The sequence below is a fragment of the Nematolebias whitei genome, chromosome 19 (genome assembly GCF_014905685.2).
Source record: "Nematolebias whitei isolate Nwh7 chromosome 19, NemWhi1, whole genome shotgun sequence".
Classification (NCBI taxonomy): domain Eukaryota; kingdom Metazoa; phylum Chordata; class Actinopteri; order Cyprinodontiformes; family Rivulidae; genus Nematolebias; species Nematolebias whitei.
In genome coordinates this window covers 1,509,837-1,523,416 of record NC_056516.1, presented here as the reverse complement: position 1 = coordinate 1,523,416, position 13,580 = coordinate 1,509,837, and positions in this window count along the sequence as shown.

Here is a 13,580-nt window from a genome sequence, read left to right as displayed (position 1 = left end):
TAAACATTGAGGATTGTGACCGAATTATTATTTTTATATATGAATGTTTTTGTTCAGACGACTTCTGTTGTGACTTGGTGCTATATAAATAAACTGAATTGAATTGAAATAGAATTAGTGTGTGTGAAAAGATGGAAGGAACACAGTCAGCATCTGTTCACAAATAATAAAAAAAAGTGCAATGTTTACATTAAATGTCAAAGTATTAACACGTGATTGACATCAGTGGTTGTGTTGGCTCAACTTATATTCACCATTCAGCAACAAACCTTTTGATGATTTTTAAATCAGCTGTTTACATCAACATAAGTAACCAGAGAGAAAGGCAAACAGGAGGTGTCTAAATAAAGGTTGAATGAAAGGAGTTCAAGTTTTTATTCTGAGTTAAAAAACTCCTTTAGTCAAATAGTCAATAACGTTATATCAGTTTTTTTTCTGTGCTAAATGAAAAACTATGTATGAGAGAGAAATTTACTGGACTCATTTTTATCTGATGAGTGCTGTTAGCAAAAAGCCTCCTGGGTTCATGTTGACAGCATTTAGCTTGTCTTAGCATTAGCATGATTTGAACACTATCTAATTATGTTATTAGAGCTCATCCACTAATCTTCATTACATAAAATCATTGCAGCAAAAACACAGAAATAAACACGTGAAAAAAAAACTATAAGGTAATCATAATGTAAACGTTGATCACATATTTGCTACAAAGATAATATTTGCTAGAAGAGTGTACTCCTGTGGCTGTCAACAGTTCCTGGTTCTTCACCTCACATGACATCATTATTGATGACTCCAGCTTTATTTCATTTCACCTTTATTTCACCAGGCATAAACACTAAGAACACATTCTTATTTACAGTGCTGGCCTGGCAGCACCAACAGGTACTTGAGGGGTCAAGGAATGATCAGATCATCGTTGTTCACTGCAATGTTTTGCTCGTAAGGGTAACTAGTGGGTCACATGACTGAAAACTATCCAAAGTAACCTAAAGTCATTTTCAGAAATATATATCTGGACATTGATTTTTTTGTTCCACTAAACCATAAAGTAATGCTATCCCAGGACTTACAGTTCAGTAAAGCACCCCACCCCCCTGACAGCCAAACTCATCTGTTCTCTGAATGGATTGTTAAATTTATGATTGACATGTCATTGACCAATCAGCTGAGAGGAAGAAAAATCTGCTCATAATTTGTACTTGTAAAATGAAAATCACAGAGATTTTCACAAAGTTTTTGGCTTTGTATCTGTAAATGGACCTTCGCAAAAAAGACTTGTAACGTGTAATTATTTATTTACAAATACATGTACTTTTTTTTTTCTTTTAGATGGCCTCCCTTCTCCCCTTACAGCCATCCTCTCCACACCATTATTATGAAATATTTATTCTAGTGATTATCTAGTGTAGTTTTTTTTTTTAATACAATAAAATACATATACTTTTTAAACACAAATTCCTATCTACATTTGCACAAAGCACAAATTTATTTTACAAACACACAAAACTAATTTACAAGCACAACATATTTATGACCTGATTCCGTGCCCATGGTCGATGAACTGAACTGGACTTGGTAGCAGAAAATTTTCTTTGGTGAGTCCAGAAATGAACAAACCCCCCCCCCCCCCCCCCCCACACACACACACACACACACACACACACAAAACCAAACAAACCTGAATCAGCAATCATAAAGCAGTTATTTTACAGAATCAATCCATCATCTTTACTTGTTTCTTCTTTTCTGGGTCATGGGGGTCACTGGTGCCCATATCCAGCAGTCACTGTGCGAGAGGTGGGGAACACCCTGGACAGATGGAGACAAACAACCATTCAAACCTAAGGACAATCTAGAGTTACCAATCAGCCTATGCACGTTTTTGGTCTGTGGATGGAAACCTGAGTACCTGTAGAAAACACACATGCATGGAGAGAACATGCAAACTCAGAAAGGCTCTTGACTAAGATTCAATCTAGCAACTTTATCCCTTAGAGGAGACAGTTCTACCATCTTAAATGATTCTTAAACAGGGGTCAACAGCAGACTGTACGGGGCCAGTCTTTGATGTGTCATAGCATTAATAATGATAACATTAAATATTATACTTTTGTCTATTTCTAATTTCTGTTTCTAATACAAATGTTTTCAACTGTAACATTTTGTAAAGTTTATAGTATCTTCTAACAGTTAAAATCTCAGCAGTCACTGAAGAGTTCATATCTTCTGTGATGTCACCATGCAGGAAATCTGAGGTAGGATTAGGCACGAGAAGATACATTTAGAATAAAATGACTTGTCTCTCATTAGTAACTCCTACTCTTTGATTCAGAGTGATTTCTCTGACAGAAATAAAGTGTGTAAATATTCCCCAAGACTTGGTTCCTGCTGTGACAGCGCTGTCCAGCAGGTGGTGGTGTCTCCCACTTTTCCCCCTGCCTGCATCCTATAATTACTGAAAGTCTCAACAATGGAGCCATTTTATCACTAGAGAGCTAAGAACCCAGAGCAGTCCATAAATTAGGATAAATAGTCTAATAGCATTATGTTTAGGGATGGATTAATCTGATGTAAAGCAATAGGTCAGTTACGCCTCTAATGAGCAGAGAGCAGCAAGTCGCTCAGAGCTCTGCATAGCTCTGGGCAGATATCGATTCACACAGATTGACTGTAGCATCTGTTCAGGCAGTAAAGATGCCTCCTCATCTCACCATGAGGGGTGAGAGAAGGGCAGAATCTGATTCTTACAAACAAGGAGAAAAAATTATCCGTTCTTGTTCATCCAAACATGAGAGCATTTACCCTAACCTTCTCTCAAGGTGACCAACTTTATTGTCCCCCATCACGGAGCAAAGAAGGGGAATTGGAAATACACTCGATCTGTGCATGTTGTGAGCTTGATAACTTATAAAATATGTGAGGTTCCATTTTGGTGGCTACATCTAGTTGTAAAAACGTTCGCTATAAAAAAAATTGGGTTGGCATGTCAAAATCCAAGATGGCTGCCATTATAAATGTGTTGTCAGCATAATTTAAAAAATATCTTTAGTACTTTCTTCTATTTTGGTGTGTGGCTACATCTATGTGCAAAATAGTTTATATAAAAAATAACCAATTATTTATTAAATTATTGGTCACCCCTTGGCTCCGACATTGTTCCAGGTGATGGATAAATTGTTCCCTCCACTCGAAGTGACTCACAAATAATAATAATAATAATAATGTGTTATGTGCTGTCATCATTGTATGTTCCCATACAATTGTGAAATTGGCTCTCTGCATTTGACCCGTCCACCACCAGGTGGAGCAGTGGGCAGCTATTGAACACGCCGGGGAGCATTTGGGGATAGGGTGCGCTGCTCAGAGACACCACGAGATGTGCAATGACTGTGGATCGAACCTGGGCCTTTTGGGTCCCGAGTTGGCTGCCCTGCCTCTACACCACAGGGTGGCTGTGGCTGAGTGGTTAGAGCAGTCGTCCTCCAATGCGAGAGTTGGGGGTTCAAATCCACCAGCAGTCACATGCTGAAGTGTCCCTGGGCAAGACACAGAACCCCTCATAACCTCTGATGTGTGTCCCATCAGTGTATGAATGTGATCTAAAGCTCTGATGAGTCTCTTTAGAATTATTTGTTCAATTAGTTTGCAGATGATACAGCGGTGGTGGGATGCATCACAAACAATGATGAGTCCAGCTACAGGCAAGAGGTGGAACACCTGGAGAGCTGGTGCAGAGAGAATAACCTTCACATCAATGTGAAGAAGACAAAGGAGATGATTGTGGACTTCAGAAGGAACAAAAACACCTACACCCCCCTGAACATAAGAGGATCTGCGGTGGAAGTGGTCTCCAGCTACAAGTACTTGGGTGTACACATGAATGACAACCTCAGCTGGAGCAACAACACCACCAGCCTGATCAAGAAAGCTCATCAGAGACTCTACTTCCTCAGACGGCTGAGGCGAGCTGGTCTGGGAAGCTCAGTCCTCACCTCCTTCTACAGGTGTGCAGTGGAGAGCATCCTGTGCTCGAGCATCAATGTGTGGCATGGAGGCTGCACAGCTGCAGAAAGAAAAGCTTTGCAGAGTGTGGTGAAGGCTGCACAGAAATCTGTTGGAATCAGCCTCCCCACCATCACAGACATCTACACCTCCAGATGCAGGAAGAGGGCCACCTGCATCATGAAGGACCCCACTCACCCAGCACACACACTTTTTGCCCCACTCCCCTCAGGAAGGAAGTTAAGGAGCATTAAGTGTAGAACCACTAGACTGAGGAACAGCTTCTACCCTGAGGCTGTTAGACTCATGAATCTCTAACTAGAATAATCACTGTGAAAAACCATATCATGTTGCTGCTGATCTGTTTCATGTTGCTGCTGATCTGTTTCAATGTTGATGTGTTCATGCGTGCACATCTGCTCACAGACTCATGTTCATGTTTGTGCTGATGTTCAATGTTTTATGTTATGAGTGCTTAGTGTATATTTAGTTGATGTTTTTCTTAGTTCATATCTTAGATGTTATTACTGTTTTTCTCTTACATTTTATTGTTGGATGTAACTGGGACCCTGTGTACATAATTTCGCTCCACCACATGTACCACATGAGGTGCGAATGACAATAAAGAAACTCTGACTCTGACTCTGATTATCTTTGTAGAGATCTAGTAGAGTGCTGTATGAACGGGTAAATGAGGCACAGATTGTAAAGCACTTTGAGTATCTTGAAATAAGATACAAAGGCGCTATATAAGTACAGTCCATTTACCATTACCATCTCTGCCCCCAAATCCTTCACAAGAAAAGTAAACCTCCCTCTCTTCTCCTACCACTGATTATCTTACACCAAAATAATTCAGATTTACTTGCATTCACTGTTTAATTTCAGTCCAGAAAAACACTAATCTCAACAACTACAAACATTCACTAATCAAATTCCTCAGTGATGGGGGACATCAGAGAATCGCTTGTCAGGAATTTTATAATATGATCAGACTTTCTCAGATCATTTTTCATCACTAACTGTGATGTAGTACAGAACCAGTGTGCTGCAGGACGAGGTCTGGCTTAGTGACGAAGACGCCCACAGTCAAACCATTCACTCTACAAGAACACAGACAGCGTAAAAAGACAGGAAGGGAGCAGGAAATTATCTGATGACTCAGAAACATTCTGTTTGAACTTTAGGTAGAGCACCCCAACAATTTTCAGTCAGGTCATCTGGACAGTTTCTTTTATTGCTGAAACGTTTCATCTGGACATTTTTGGTTTTGAACCAATTTGACATGACTGTCGACGAGGAAGAGGGCTGGTACAAGAGGAGGGGGCGTGCCAAAGAGACCATTTTAGCACGAACATAGCTGTTTGTTCCACTTTGTAGTAAGCTGTTTTGGGGGAAGAATCAATTTTGTGTTGCGCGTTTCCTTGACTGATGAAGCCTTCTGGATAGAAGGTGAAACGTTTCAGCAAAAAAAGAAACTGTCCAGATGACCTGACTGAAAATTGTTGGATTGTATACCTGGGTTATTGAGCATGGACTTTTTTGGTTTAGGTAGAGCAGGAAAAATTTGAACTAGGGTGTACTGTAACTAGCCTCTTTAGGTTTGCTGCAAACTCTTAAAAATATGCCATTTCAATATTGTTCTAGCTGTATGATTATTAGAGGCACACTTTAGAAAATAAAGGCCTTCTCCTCCAAATACACCATATAGTTATCCCACACACAATTAATAGAACGTAGCAAAGCCTAGCAATACTTCAAGGTATGAATTTGTGCCAAAATTGTAAACTTAGATCATGTTAGGTTTGGTGAATTCGTCATATGTATAAATCAACACAACGTCAACAATAAAATGAAATGCTCAGGACGAGAAGAACCGTATCGAACCACCAAAAAAGCAACAGCAAATACCAAATCACGCAGCAAAAATACAGAACCAAGGCATCAAAAGTGAAAAAGAAATAAATCTACAGCAGCATGGTCCTATTGGCAGAGTGGTTCTGATGAAAATCCATCCATTGGTTTATGAGATATTTTGTTAACAGAGAAATAATGTTGACTGAAACAAATAATGCCAAGGGTTGACACAAAGATGTTGTGCAATGTGTTGTTAGGATTGCGCGAGGAACCCAGATGGTATGAGACCCAGAACGAGGCAGACACAGAGGAAGTACAAAAGAACAGTGTTTATTATTTACAGTGAGAATTAATCCACATGCTGCTTCTCAGCAACTCCTGGAAAGAGGGACGACAGGTTAATATTGGTCCAGAGGGGAAGACCTGAGTGGTTTGTTTGAAGAGCGTTTTTGTCCTTACAGTCCAAATCCGAAGGAGGGGAGCTGGTCCTTCAGTCCAAGGAGTGAGCAGCGGAGGGAAATCCAACAAGGGTCCAAGGGAACGAGGAAGGCTGGCAACTGGAGGCAAAAATGGCACGAGGAATACCTGACAGGCCGAGGGATCCAGATCAGGTCACGAGGAGATCCAAAAACACGAGGAACCAGGAAACTGGAAAAGAGAACACAGGTGAACAAATTCTTTTCACCTAGACATATCTAGCTCAACAGTACTATACCATGAGAGGTGATATGCTCCAGCGATGAGTCACACTGGGCTGCAGACTTTTGTAGATGGAGAGGCTCATCAGGCTGATGACCGCCAGGTGTTGTTAATCAGCGGCCATCAGCAAGGCAGGCTGCAGGCAGTGGGACCCTTACAGTACCCCCCCCCTCCCCCGGCCCCCTCAAGAATCACCTCCAGGTGACCTGAGGCGCTTCTCGGGGTGGTCCCTGAAAAACCTGTAGATGAGGCTGGGGTCGAGGATAAAAGATCTGGGAATCCATGACCTCTCCTCAGGACCGTACCCCTCCCAATCGACCAGGTACTGGAACCCCTACCCCTACGTCGCACGTCCAGGATGGATCTGACGGTGAACGCAGGGTGGTTGTCGATTACGTGGGGCGGCGGGCAAGAACAGGGGTTGCCAGGGGACTGAACTGAACTTTGCGGTTGCACCAAGTAGAATTCCTCTGGTGGAGATGATCACAGCCACAGAATCAGCCATCCGCAACAACAAAATGAAAGAGGGTGAAGCAGAACAGCTCAGAATCAAAGTTTCATCCTGCCTCAGCAATGCCAAACCACCACCTTCCAACATCAGTAGAGAGGAGAGGGATGCACTCACCACTCTTAGCAAGGACAAAAACATCATCATTCTCCCAGCAGACAAAGGAAGGTGCACAGTGATTTTGAAACAGAAAGACTATCATGAGAAAGTTATGACACTCCTTAGTGACTTAACCACTTATGAACCTCTGAAAAGAAATCCAGGAAGTGGTTACAAGAAGAAATTAATAGATTGCCTGAACAATTTGGAGCAGGACAAGGTTATTGACCATATTCTGTACCACAGACTGTACCCAGGGTAGGCCACACCTAGTCTTTATGGTTTACCTAAAATCCACAAACAAGGCGTACCTTTAAGACCAATTGTTAGCATGATTAACTCTGTCACTTACAATGATTCCAAACATCTGGCGTCTGTACTCATCCCTTTAGTTGGCAGCTCAGAACACCACATACAGAACACCATGGACTGTGGATAAGGTGAGGGATGTCATCATGGAGACGGATGAAACAATGGTCTCTTTTGATGTCACATCACTCTTTACATGCATTCCTGTTGATGATGCAGTAGAGGTGGTCAGTTTAAGATTAAAATCAGACACCACTCTGAGCAGTAGGACCACGCTTTCCACAGAACAACTGTGTCAACTCTTGAAACTGTGCCTGCAGTCAACCTACTTCACATATGGGGAGCAATATTATAGGCAGAAACATGGGTGTGCTATGGGGTCTCCAGTTTCTCCTATTGTTGCCAACCTGTACATGGAGGAGGTAGAAAAGAGAGCCTTGACGTCCTTTTCAGGGACACCACCAAGTCATTGGTTCAGGTATGTTGACGACACCTGGGTTAAAATTAAATCTCAGGAAGTCCAACATTTTACTGACCACATCAACTCTGTGGATAAATACATCAAGTTCACACGAGAAGATGTAAAAAAGGGCAAGTTGGCTTTCTTGGACTGTGAGGTCTCAGTCTCTGATAGAGGACATTTGCAAACTGAGGTGTACCGCAAACCCACCCACACAGACCAGTATTTGCAGTTTGACTCCCATCACCCTTTGGAGCACAAGTTAGGAGTCATCAGGACTCTGTATCACAGAGAAGACAGCATCCCCACTAGCTCGGGAGCCAGGCAGAAGGAGAAATCCTACACAAGACAGGCTCTAGAGCAATGTGGATATCCTAACTGGGGCTTCCTGAAAGCAGAGAAGAAACCCAAACAGGACTCCAGTCAGCCATCAGGTGAAAAGGAGGAACCCAGACCAGTGGTCATTCCGTATGTTGAGGGGGTATCAGAGAAACTGAGACGTTTATTTTCTAAACATAACGTCCCAGTGGCTTTTAAACCCCAAAATACATTAGGGCAAAGACTGGTTCATCCCAAAGATCCAGTCCCCCGGCACAAACAGAGTAATGTTGTGTATGCTGTTCAGTGTCAGGAAGGCTGTGATCAGTCTTACATCGGGGAAACTAAACAGCCACTGGCCAAAAGGATGGCCCAGCACAGAAGATCAACATCATCAGGCCAGGATTCTGCGGTCTACACTCATCTCCAGGCCAGCGGTCACTCTTTCAAGGATGAAGATGTTCACATCCTGGACAGAGAGGAACGATGGTTTGAGAGAGGAGTAAAGGAGGCCATCTTTGTGAAAAGAAATCGTCCATGGTTAAACAGGGGTAGAGGCCTACGTGTTCATTTGTCTCCCTCTTACAATGCTGTGATTGCTAGTATCACTCAGCCCTCTGTGAGTAGTAAACAGCCATCAGTGTGCTAATGACCCATTGTTAGGCTGATGGTCCTTCTGGAGCATGTGATCAGCTGGTTTTGGTAGTCAGCAGCAAATTGGTTGATCCACTCTGAGAAGGTGCTATTTAAGAGACTGAGCTGAATACAGCACCTCAGACTGAGGAAGTCTCTTGGATGAGAGACGAAACGTTTCTATATTTTTTTTGCTTTGTTTTGTTTTTTGTTTTTTTGAATGTCCAGAGGACCAGATTGAACTTTTTTGGAATCGTGAGGATGGTGGTGTTGCCGTCAGTCAGGGGAAGGCCGGTCACAAAATCGAGGGCGATGTGGGACCAGGGGCGACTAGGTGTTGGGAGGGGAAGCAGGGGGCCAGCCGGAGGTTGGGTAAAGGACTTGTTTCTGGCACAGACGGGACAGGCCGAAACAAAGTCTTTAATATCCTTGGACATGGAGGGCCTCCAGAAGTGAGTTTTAGTGAGGGCAAGCATGCGGTTGACTCCAGGGTGGCAAGAGAGCTTGTTCGTGTGGAGCCACTGGAGCACGTCGGACCGCACGCTGGAAGGAACAAAGAGGGTACCGGGGGGACCACCACCAGGATCGGGTTCGGAGAGGAGGGTCTCCTGAACGGTAGCGGTGATGGGCCAGGAGAGGGAGCCGACAACGCAGGTTGGGGGAACAATGGTATCGGAACCCTCAGGTATGACGGGAGGAGCAAACTATCTGGACAGTTCCAGACATGGAACTCATCCATGTCTGGAACTGGAACTGGAACACACTTGACTCATCCTCCGGGTGAGTCAAGTGTGTTTTCTGAACTTGTGCCTGCTGATTATAGTTTTCTTAATTGCCCGAGGTCATCTGGAAGAGGTGGAGGAGTGTTGGCTGTTTTTAAGAAAATCTGGAAATGTAGACTGTTACAGACACCATCTTTTCAGACCTTTGAGCTGCTGCATTTTGAACTGGGCCGCTCCAACCCCATGTTGATTGCTTTATCGACCGCCCAAATCCACCGCAGGCTTCATCAGTGAACTGTCTGTCTTTCTCACTGCAATACTGTTAAAATACGACCGTGTGCTGATTCTAAGGGACTTAAATGTGCCCGTCTGTTGCCCTGAAAAGCCTTTGTTCAGGACTTTTTAAATCTGATCCACTCTTTAAACCTGGTGCAAAATGTTGTCGGCCCCACACACCATCAGGGTCACACTCTTGATATTGTTCTGTCTTGTGGTGTCTCTGTGCTAAATCTGGAAATTGGGGATGCTGTCATGTCTGATCACAAACCAATCTCATTTTTAATACCTCTTGCTCGTGTCTCTAAATCTCCCGCTCCACCCAGGACCTGTCGTATACTTAACCCTTCAACCGCTGCTCGTTTTTCCTCTGCCTTTGTTACCACTGCTGCTACAACACCTGAAACCTCTGCCTGTGTCGGTGCTCAGGAGCTGCTTAGTAACCACAATGTGACCTGCACTAAGATCTTGGATCTGGTTGCCCCACTAAAAGTCAGGAAACCAAGGAGAGCCCAGTACCCATGGATGAATGAGACCACCAGGGCAGCAAGACGCCTGTGTAGGAGAGCTGAGCGCAGGTGGAAAAAGGACCATCTCCAGGTTTCTTTCATTTTGCTCAAAACCTGTTAAAAAAATTACCAGAACACTGTCAAATCTGAAAAAAAACAAATAATTCTCCCAACTCATCAACTCAAATAGACACAACCCCCGCGCCCTATTCACAACAGTAAATTCCATTCTAAATGTCCCTTCGTATTCATGTATGGAGGCCTCTGTTGACACCTGTAATGACCACTAAATTCTTTGTTACCAAAGTGGAGTTGATCAGGGCCTCCATCCCCCGCTCCTTAGACCACCCATCAGCTTTTGTTTCGTGTTCTGCTACTTTCAGGCAATTCAAACCAATCACACTCCCATTGTTAAACAAAGTTGCTGGTCACATGAAGCCATCAGGATCACCATTGGACCCCATCCCAGCAACATTGTTCAAACAGGTTCTACCAGCGATTGGGCATGCTGTTCTAACAATACTAAACAGTAGTATTGCTACAAGCGTGGTCCCAGAGGCGTTCAAACATGCAGTAGTCACACCGTTAATTAAGAAACCTGGTCTTGACCCTTCAGCCTGCTCAAATTACAGACCAATCTCAAAACTCCCCTTTCTGTCCAAAATCCTGAAAAAAGTAGTTTTTACTCAGTTAAATCAGTTTTTAACTGAGAACAAAATCTTTGAGGTCTTTCAGTCTGGTTTCAAGCAGCTCCACAGCACCAAAACAGCTTTGGTTAGGGTTTGTAATGACATTTTAACAGCAAATGATTCTGGTCATTTTGTGGCTCTTGTACTCCTCGATCTTACTGCCGCTTTCGATACTGTTGACCACAGTATCCTCATCTCTCGGCTTGAACACTGGGTTGGGATTACAGGTGCTGCATTAGACTGGTTCCGCTCATACCTCTCTGACAGGAGTTTTTGTGTGAAGGTGGGTAAAAATCTATCCACTTCAATGCCTCTTTCCTGCGGTGTCCTGCAGGGCTCGATTCTCGGACCCCTTCTATTTTCACTCTATCTGCTTCCGCTGGGGTCGATCCTAAGAAAACATGGTATTCCATTCCATTGCTACGCCGATGACTGTCAGATCTACCTGCCACTGAAACCAGCCAGTGCTTGTTCCGTCCACCCTCTCCTCAAATGTCTGGACGACATTAAGACATGGATGGCTTCAAATTTTCTAAGTTTTAACGCCCAGAAGACTGAAGTCATTGTCTTTAGCCCTAGCTCAGCTGCCGCCTCTTATCCTGTGAACCTGGACTCCCTTCAGCCTTATCTGAAGCACTCTGTTAAAAACCTTGGAGTGGTTTTTGACTCGGATTTTAAGTTCGACAAACAGATCAGTTCGGTTCTGCAGAGAAGCTTCTTCCAACTGCGACAGGTAGCTAAGCTCAAGCCAGTGCTGTCTAGACCCGACCTTGAGACACTAGTCCATGCATTCATCACAACCCGCCTGGACTATTGTAATTCACTGTATGCTGGGGTCAGCCAGGCCTCTATCTCAAGGCTACAGCTCGTCCAGAATGCTGCAGCTCGGCTCTTAACCGGTACACCGAGGTATAAGCACATCACACCAGTTCTGTCCTCCCTACACTGGCTTCCTGTGAGAACTAGGATTGATTTCAAAATTCTCCTCCTGACCTATAAGTGCCTAAATGGCCTCGCACCCATCTACCTCTCTGAGCTACTGGAACCATATGTTCCCTCTCGGGCTCTGAGATCATCCGATCAGCTGCTTTTGGTTGTTCCAAAAACACGACTGAAGCTCCGAGGAGATCGGGCATTTTCAGTCATGGGTCCCAAACTGTGGAACAACCTACCCCCCAACATTAGGCATGCCACCTCCCTTCCTGTGTTCAAATCCCTGCTAAAAACATATCTGTTCTCTCTGGCGTTTCATACTGTGTGAGTTGATTTAGTATAACTTGTTCCATGTCTTCATTTTAATCAGAGTCAGAGTCAGAGTTTCTTTATTGTCATTCGCACCTCATGTGGTACATGTGGTGGAGCGAAATTATGTACACGGGGTCCCAGTTACATCCAACAATAAAATGTCTAAGAAAAACAGTAATAACATCTAAGATATGAACTAAGAAAAACATCAACTAAATATACACTAAGCACTCATAACATAAAACATTGAACATCAGCACAAACATGAACATGATGCTGTTGTTTTAATTTTTTAAGGTATATTCTTACTGCTTTTTATTTCTTAGTGTTACCCTTAGTGTTAAGCACTTTGATAACAGTCTATCTGTTTTAAATTGTGCTCTATAAATAAATATGACTTGACTTGACTTGACAGGGCATCGGGTTTGACGTTCTTTGAGCCCGGACGGAAAGTAAGGACAAAATTAAATCTATTAAAAAAAAGCGACCAACGGGCCTGACGGGAGGTCAGACGCTTGGCGTTCCTAAGATAAGTAAGGTTTTTGTGGTCAGTCCAAATCAAAAAAGGGATCTCTGTGCCTTCCAACCAGTGCCGCCATTCCTCTAACGCGAGCTTGACCGCCAATAGCTCGCGGTTGCTCACGTCATAATTGCGCTCCGATTGAGAGAGACATCGGGAAAAGAAGGCGCAGGGATGAACTTTGTTGTCGGCAGGTGATCACTGAGAAAGAACCGCCCCTACTCCAGTGTCAGAGGCGTCCACCTCCAGAATGAACTGGTGCGTGGGGTCTTGATGGCAGAGGATGGGTGTGGAGGAAAAGAGGGACTTGAGCTTCTTGAAAGCGGCCTCAGCCTCTGGGGTCCAGTGAAAAGCACGGGCGGTAGAAGTGAGCTGAGACAGGGGGGCGGCGACATGACTATAATCCTTAATAAAACGCCTGTAAAAATTTGCAAAGCCCAGGAAACGTTGTAACTGTTTCCTGGACTCGGGGGTCGGCCAGTCGACTACAGCCCTGGTTTTCTCGGGGTCCGTTCGACAACGCCCGCCCTCAAAAATAAAACCCAGGAAGGAGACGGTGGAGGTATTAAACTCACATTTCTCCGCCTTAACGAACAACTGGTTCTCCAGCAGCCGCTGAAGAACTGTGCAGACGTGAGCAGTTTGCTGAGTGGGGTCGCGAGAAAAAATAAGAATGTCGTCGAGATTAAACGGGTTCTTTCATTTTTCTGGACTGTATAACATACGTGCAT